The sequence below is a fragment of the Oncorhynchus clarkii genome, chromosome 12 (assembly GCF_045791955.1).
Source record: "Oncorhynchus clarkii lewisi isolate Uvic-CL-2024 chromosome 12, UVic_Ocla_1.0, whole genome shotgun sequence".
NCBI lineage: Eukaryota > Metazoa > Chordata > Actinopteri > Salmoniformes > Salmonidae > Oncorhynchus > Oncorhynchus clarkii.
The window spans coordinates 8,040,619-8,049,544 of NC_092158.1; the positions used below are offsets into that span (position 1 = coordinate 8,040,619).

Here is an 8,926-nt window from a genome sequence, read left to right on the forward strand (position 1 = left end):
GTCTGTCTGTCTAGTCTATCTAGTCTGTCTAGTCTGTCTAACTTGACTAGTCTGTCTAGTCTGTCTAGTCTGACTAGTCTGACTAGTATGTCTAGTCTGTCTAACTTGACTAGTCTGTCTAGTCTGACTAGTCTGTCTAGTCTGTCTAGTCTGTCTAACTTGACTAGTCTGACTAGTCTGTCTAACTTGACTAGTCTGTCTAGTCTGTCTAACTTGACTAGTTTGTCTAGTCTGACTAGTATGTCTAGTCTGTCTAACTTGACTAGTCTGTCTAGTCTGTCTAACTTGACTAGTCTGTCTAGTCTGTCTAACTTGACTAGTCTGTCTAGTCTGTCTCACTTGACTAGTCTGTCTAGTCTGTCTAACTTGACTAGTTTGTCTAGTCTGACTAGTATGTCTAGTCTGTCTAACTTGACTAGTCTGTCTAGTCTGTCTAACTTGACTAGTTTGTCTAGCCTGTTTAACTTGACTAGTCTGTCTAGCCTGTCTAACCTGACTAGTCTGTCTAACTTAACTAGTCTGTCTAGTCTGTCTAACTTGACTAGCATGTCTAGCCTGTCTAGTCTATCTAGTCTGACTAGTATGTCTAGTCTGTCTAACTTGACTAGTCTGTCTAGTCTGTCTAACTTGACTAGTCTGTCTTGTCTGTCTAGTCTGACTAGTCTGTCTAACTTAACTAGTCTGTCTAGTCTGTCTAACGTGACTAGCATGTCTAGCCTGTCTAGTCTATCTAGTCTGACTAGTATGTCTAGTCTGTCTAACTTGACTAGTCTGTCTAACTTGACTAGTCTGTCTAGTCTGTCTAACTTGACTAGTCTGTCTTGTCTGTCTAGCCTGTCTAGTCTATCTAGTCTGACTAGTCTGTCTAGTCTGTCTAACTTGACTAGTATGTCTAACCCGAGTAGTCTGTCTAACTTAACTAGTCCGTCTAGTCTATCTAGCTTGTCTAACCTGTCTAGTCTGTCTAGTCTGTCTAACCTGACTAATATCTGTAGTAGTCTAATATCTTTACAGTACTGTAGTAGTCTAATATCTTTACAGTACTGTAGTAGTATAATATCTTTACAGTACTGTAGTAGTATAATATCTTTACAGTACTGTAGTAGTATAATATCTTTACAGTACTGTAGTAGTATAATATCTTTACAGTACTGTAGTAGTATAATATCTTTACAGTACTGTAGTAGTATAATATCTTTACAGTACTGTAGTAGTCTAATATCTTTACAGTACTGTAGTAGTATAATATCTTTACAGTACTGTAGTAGTATAATATCTTTACAGTACTGTAGTAGTATAATATCTTTACAGTACTGTAGTAGTATAATATCTTTACAGTACTGTAGTAGTATAATATCTTTACAGTACTGTAGTAGTATAATATCTTTACAGTACTGTAGTAGTATAATATCTTTACAGTACTGTAGTAGTCTAATATCTTTACAGTACTGTAGTAGTATAATATCTTTACAGTACTGTAGTAGTATAATATCTTTACAGTACTGTAGTAGTCTAATATCTTTACAGTACTGTAGTAGTATAATATCTTTACAGTACTGTAGTAGTATAATATCTTTACAGTACTGTAGTAGTATAATATCTTTACAGTACTGTAGTAGTATAATATCTTTACAGTACTGTAGTAGTATAATATCTTTACAGTACTGTAGTAGTCTAATATCTTTACAGTACTGTAGTAGTCTAATATCTGTACTGTATTGTAGTAGTATAATATATTTACTGTACTGTAGTAGTATAATATATTTACTGTACTGTAGTAGTATAATATCTTTACAGTACTGTAGTAGTATAATATATTTACAGTACTGTAGTAGTCTAATATCTGTACTGTATTGTAGTAGTATAATATATTTACTGTACTGTAGTAGTATAATATATTTACAGTACTGTAGTAGTCTAATATCTGTACTGTATTGTAGTAGTATAATATATTTACTGTACTGTAGTATTCTAATATGTTTACTGTACTCTAGTAGTACAGTTCTATGGTTGTATGGTTATTATTAATTAATTTCAGAGTTTCAAAACAAAATCTTGGTTCAAATACAAACTGAAAATGATTCTTATTTGATTTAGTAATTCCAGGGCTGTGAGAATGTTTCAATCTTTAAGCAAGGCACAAACTCAGTGATAAGTCATAATTGAAAAGGGTAAGTATGCGGAAAAAAACAAATAATCATCATAGACATCAAGGGAATTAGATATAAAAACAAAACATACAAATATCCTCAAAATGATTTTTTTTGTTGTTGCTATTTTTAGCAAATTCGTTACGTCATCATTCATTTCCATGTCATTAACATTATTTCAGGTTGACATATTGATATAAAGAAATATAATAGATATGTATATCAATAAAAGTACAATATCTGATTATTCATGTGAGTAAGTTATCCACAGACAATGAACATGTAACTTTTAACAAGGACAAACAAATGCCATGTAAACTCTATAAGACCAGGAGAAAAATAGCAATTTGAAATCCATCTAGATTACAAAAATAGTTGTGTTTTCTCAACAACATTTGTATAATAATAACTCTGAATATCCTCGTAGAACCAGTAGTGGTAATACTGTCTCATCCCCACACCATCCCAGCCTGGTTATCTCAACACCATTGTATGACCAAAGTAGTACCAAAGAAAAACACATCCCCTTTACAGCAGAGCACACAGTGAACTGCTAACATACACACACATTCTGGGTCACACACGCAAAAACATAAAACACACACACAGACACAACACATAAGGGTTTGCATTGAATATGTGGTGTTCTGTCTTATTTTGACAGACGACGTCAGGCCATTGGAGAGTCTTCATTTAGGAGGATTACTGATGATGCATTTAACTGGAGAGAAAAGTAGAAGGAACCACCAAGGAATACGTCCGCAAAGTGGAGGAGCGGTGAACAGGTCCAGAGTTAAATATTTAAATATACACTGTGTGTACAAAACACCTGCTCTTTTCCATGACATAGACTGACCAGGTGAATCCAGGTGAAAACTATGATCCCTTATTAATGTCACTTGTTAAATCCACTTCAAATCAGTGTAGATGAAGGGGAGGAGACGGGGTTAAAGAAGGATTTTTAAGACTTGAGACATGAGATTGTTCATGTCCGTCATTCAGAGGGTGAATGGACAAGACAAAATATTTAAGTGCCTGTGAACAGGCTATGGTGGAAGGTGCACCGGTTTGAGTGTGTCAAGAACTGCAACGCTGCTGGGTTTTTCACACGCAACAGTTTCCTGTGTGTATCAAGAACGGTCCACCACCCAAAGGACATACAGCCAACTGGACACAAATGTGGGAAGCATTGGAGTCAACATGAGCCAGCATACCAGTGGAATGATTTCGCCCCCCTTGTAGAGTCCATACCCCGACGAATTTAGGCTGCTCTGAGGGCAAAAGGGGGTGCAACTCAATATTAGGAAGGTGTTCCTAATGTTTTGTACACTGTGTGAATAGTAAATACATATTTAAATATATGGCTCTGAATAGGTGGACCAGTCTAATTCTATGGTAATATGTATGAATAGGTAGACCAGTCTAATTCTACAGTAGGACGGTGCCATGTCGACAGTCACTGAGCTCTTCGGGAAGGCCAATCTACTGTCAATGTTTGTCTATGGAGATTGCATGGCCGCGTGCTCGATTTTATACACCTGTCAGCAACGGGTGTGGCTGAAATAGCCGAACCCACTCATTTGAAGGGGGTGTCCACGTATAGTGTATCACCCCATTTTTGTATCGAAGTCTATTTATTCTCAGTCATAGCACCATATACACAGTAGGACTTTGCATGTATGTCCTCTTTCCAAGTGCCAACAGAAGTTACTGTAATATATCTGAGCAGATACGGTACATCAACACGCTGTAATGTGAGACTCTAGCTCCAACTCTCTCAAAAAGTTACTGTAGAGATCTTGAACTTACTGTATTTTTATATTTAGCATTTTAACCGTTATTTAACCAGGCAAGTAAGTCAGTTTAAGAACAGATTCTTGTTTACAATGACGGCCTAGGAACAGTGGGTTAACTCTCTTGTTCAGGGGGGCAGAACGACAGATTTTTTTTTTTTTTACCATGGCAGCTCGGGGGATTTGCTCTAGCAACCTTTTGGGTTACTGGCCCAACGCTCTAACCACAAACCATTTCTCGTGCCTGTTAAATTATATTATTCGGTAGTGATACTTTGTTAACATTATTTAAATTCTTAAAAAGCTAAAAAAAAAAAAAAAAAAAACACGGCAACCTAAATAACTAAAAAAAAAAAAAAAAAATTGTATGCAAAGGAGGGACACGTCAGACAGATTAATGAAAGTAGAGGTAAATATCTGTATGGGGTGCAAACAAGCACCCCAAAACAATCTGTGCACACAGACCACCAGCTCCTACAACTAACAATATAATTCATTGTAGAAAAAAACCTGATGTAAAATAATCACCATAACCACTTGGTTAGAATATAACCAGCTGCAGCTGTACATACAGTATATAACCACAATACAGGAAAATCTGTATTCTCGATTTTTGTCATTTCTATTGTGCCATAGATAAACCAGAACTCTGATATATAATGATGATGAAAAAGTCTGATATTACTGTGTCTTAGCCGCTGTAGCTTGGACCGCTGTAGCATAGCCGCTGTAGTATAGCCGCTGGAGTATAGCCGCTGGAGTATAGCCGCTGTAGTATAGCCGCTGTAGTATAGCCGCTGTAGTATAGCCGCTGTAGCATAGCCGCTGTAGCATAAACGCTGTAGCATAGCCGCTGTAGTTTAGCCGCTGCAGTATAGCCGCTGTAGTTTAGCCACTGTAGCATAGCCGCTGTAGTATAGCCGCTGTAGTATAGCCGCTGTAGCATAGCCGCTGTAGTATAGCCGCTGTAGTATAGCCGCTGTAGTATAGCCGCTGTAGTATAGCCGCTGTAGTATAGCCGCTGTAGTATAGCCGCTGTAGTTTAGCCACTGTAGCATAGCCGCTGTAGTATAGCCGCTGTAGTATAGCCGCTGTAGTATAGCCGCTGCAGTATAGCCGCTGTAGTTTAGCCACTGTAGCATAGCCGCTGTAGTATAGCCGCTGTAGCATAGCCGCTGTAGTATAGCCGCTGTAGTATAGCCGCTGTAGTATAGCCACTGTAGTTTAGCCGCTGTAGCATAGCCGCTGTAGTATAGCCGCTATAGTATAGCCGCTGTAGTATAGCCGCTGTAGTTTAGCCGCTGTAGTTTAACCGCTGTATTATAGCCGCTGTAGTTTAGCCGCTGTAGTTTAGCCGCTGTAGTTTAGCCGCTGTAGTATAGCCGCTGTAGTATAAGAGGTTGTAGTATAGCCGCTGTAGTATAGCCGCTGTAGTATAACAGGTTGTAGTATAGCCGCTGTAGTATAGCCGCTGTAGTATAGCCGCTGTAGTTTAGCCGCTGTAGTATAGCCACTGTAGTATAGCCGCTGTAGTATAACCGCTGTAGTTTAGCCGCTGTAGTATAGCCGCTGTAGTATAGCCGCTGTAGTATAGCCGCTGTAGTATAGCCACTGTAGTATTACAGGTTGTAGTATAGCCGCTGTAGTTTAGCCGCTGTAGTATAGCCGCTGTAGTATAACAGGTTGTAGTATAGCCGCTGTAGTTTAGCCGCTGTAGTATAGCCGCTGTAGTTTAGCAGCTGTAGTTTAGCCGCTGTAGTATAGCCGCTGTAGTATAGCCGCTGCAGTTTAGCCGCTGTATTATAACCGGTTGTAGTATAGCCGCTGTAGTATAGCCGCTGTATTAAAACCGGTTGTAGTATAGCCGCCGTAGTTTTGCCGCTGTAGTTTAGCCGTTGTAGTATAGCCGCTGTAGTATAGCCGCTGCAGTTTAGCCGCTGTAGTATAACAGGTTGTTGTATAGCCGCTGTAGTATAGCCGCTGTAGTATAGCCGCTGTAGTATAGCCGCTGCAGTTTATCCGCTGTAGTATAACAGGCTGTTGTATAGCCGCTGTAGTATAGCCGCTGTAGTATAGCCGCTGTAGTATAGCCGCTGCAGTATAACCGCTGTAGTATAGCCGCTGCAGTTTAGCCGCTGTAGTATAACAGGTTGTTGTATAGCCGCTGTAGTTTAGCCGCTGTAGTATAGCCGCTGCAGTTTAGCCGCTGCAGTTTAGCCGCTGTAGTATAGCCGCTGTAGTATAGCCGCTGTAGTATAGCCGCTGTAGTATAACAGGTTGTAGTATAGCCGCTGTAGTTTAGCCGCTGTAGTATAGCCGCTGTAGTATAGCCACTGTAGTATAGCCGCTGCAGTTTAGCCGCTGTAGTATAACAGGTTGTAGTATAGCCGCTGTAGTATAGCCGCTGTATTATAACCGGTTGTAGTATAGCCGCTGTAGTATAGCCACTGTAGTATAACAGGTTGTAGTATAGCCGCTGTCGTATAGCCGCTGTAGTATAACAGGTTGTAGTATAGCCGCTGTAGTTTAGCCGCTGTAGTATAGCCGCTGTAGTTTAGCCGCTGCAGTATAGCCACTGTAGTATAGCCGCTGCAGTATAGCCACTGTAGTATAGCCGCTGTATTATAACAGGTTGTAGTATAGCCGCTGTAGTTTAGCCGCTGTAGTATAGCCGCTGTAGTTTAGCCGCTGTAGTATAGCCGCTGTCGTATAGCCGCTGCAGTATAGCCACTGTAGTATAGCCGCTGCAGTATAGCCACTGTAGTTTAGCCGCTGTCGTATAGCCGCTGCAGTTTAGCCGCTGTATTATAACCGGTTGTAGTATAGCCGCTGTAGTATAGCCACTGTAGTATAACAGGTTGTAGTATAGCCGCTGTAGTATAGCCGCTGTAGTATAACAGGTTGTAGTATAGCCGCTGTAGTATAGCCACTGTATTATAACCGGTTGTAGTATAGCCGCTGTAGTATAGCCACTGTAGTATAACAGGTTGTAGTATAGCCGCTGTCGTATAGCCGCTGTAGTATAACAGGTTGTAGTATAGCCGCTGTAGTTTAGCCGCTGTAGTATAGCCGCTGTAGTATAACAGGTTGTAGTATAGCCGCTGTAGTATAGCCGCTGTAGTATAACAGGTTGTAGTATAGCCGCTGTAGTTTAGCCGCTGTAGTATAGCCGCTGTAGTATAACAGGTTGTAGTATAGCCGCTGTAGTATAGCCGCTGTAGTATAACAGGTTGTAGTATAGCCGCTGTAGTTTATCCGCTGTAGTATAGCCATTGTAGTTTAGCCGCTGTAGTATAGCCGCTGTAGTATAGCCGCTGTAGTATAGCCGCTGCAGTTTAGCCACTGTAGTTTAGCCGCTGTAGTATAGCCGCTGTAGTATAGCCACTGCAGTTTAGCCGCTGTATTATAACCGGTTGTAGTATAGCCGCTGTAGTATAGCCGCTGTATTATAACCGGTTGTAGTATAGCCGCTGTAGTATAGCCGCTGTATTATAACCGGTTGTAGTATAGCCGCTGTAGTTTAGCCGCTGTAGTATAGCCGCTGTAGTATAGCCGCTGTAGTATAGTCGCTGTAGTATAGCCACTGTCGTATAGCCGCTGTAGTATAGCCGCTGTAGTTTAGCCCGCTGTAGTTTAGCCCGCTGTAGTTTAGCCGCTGTAGTATAGCCGCTGTAGTATAGCCGCTGTAGTTTAGCCCGCTGTAGTATAACAGGTTGTAGTATAGCCGCTGTAGTATAGCCGCTGTAGTATAGCCGCTGTAGTATAGCCGCTGTCGTATAGCCGCTGTAGTATAGCCGCTGTAGTATAGCCGCTGTAGTTTAGCCCGCTGTAGTTTAGCCCGCTGTAGTTTAGCCGCTGTAGTATAGCCGCTGTAGTATAGCCGCTGTAGTTTAGCCGCTGTAGTATAGCCGCTGTAGTATAGCCGCTGTAGTTTAGCCCGCTGTAGTATAGCCACTGTAGTATAGCCGCTGTAGTATAGCCGCTGTAGTTTAGCCCGCTGTAGTATAGCCGCTGTAGTTTAGCCGCTGTCGTATAGCCGCTGTAGTATATCCGCTGTAGTATAACCGCTGTAGTATAGTCACTGTAGTATAGCCGCTGTAGTTTAGCCGCTGTAGTATAGCCGCTGTAGTATAGCCGCTGTAGTATAACCACTGTAGTTTAGCCGCTGTAGTATAGTCGCTGTAGTATAGCCGCTGCAGTTTTGCCGCTGTAGTATAGCCGCTGTAGTATAACCACTGTAGTTTAGCCGCTGTAGTATAGTCGCTGTAGTTTAGCAGCTGTAGTTTAGCCGCTGTAGTATAACAGGTTGTAGTATAGCCGCTGTAGTATAGTCGCTGTAGTTTTGCCGCTGTAGTTTAGCCGCTGTAGTATAGTCGCTGTAGTATAGCCGCTGCAGTTTAGCCGCTGTAGTATAGCCGCTGCAGTTTAGCCGCTGTAGTATAGCCGCTGTAGTATAGCCGCTGTAGTTTAGCCGCTGTAGTATAGTCGCTGTAGTATAGCCGCTGTAGTATAGCCGCTGTAGTATAGCCGCTGCAGTTTAGCCGCTGTAGTATAGTCGCTGTAGTATAGCCGCTGCAGTTTAGCCGCTGTAGTATAACAGGTTGTAGTATAGCCGCTGTAGTATAGCCGCTGCAGTTTAGCCGCTGTAGTATAGCCGCTGTAGTATAGCCGCTGCAGTTTAGCCGCTGTAGTTTAGCCGCTGTAGTATAGCCGCTGTAGTATAACAGGTTGTTGTATAGCCGCTGTAGTTTAGCCGCTGTAGTATAGCCGCTGTAGTATAGCCGCTGTAGTATAGCCGCTGTAGTATAGCCGCTGTAGTATAGCCGCTGTAGTATAGCCGCTGTAGTATAGCCGCTGTAGTATAGTCGCTGTAGTATAGCCGCTGTAGTATAGCCGCTGTAGTATAGCCGCTGTAGTATAGCCGCTGTAGTATAGCCGCTGCAGTTTAGCCGCTGTAGTTTAGCCGCTGTAGTTTAGCCGCTG

At 41.8% G+C, this 8,926-nt stretch overlaps 1 long non-coding RNA gene across 1 annotated transcript in view; it reads left to right on the forward strand.

Annotated features, from left to right (window-relative positions):
* The window catches only part of LOC139422672 (uncharacterized), a 1,300,889-nt gene that overhangs the window by 1,090,150 nt on the left and 201,813 nt on the right, over positions 1-8,926 (forward strand). The gene's annotated exons all lie outside the window — the stretch shown is intronic.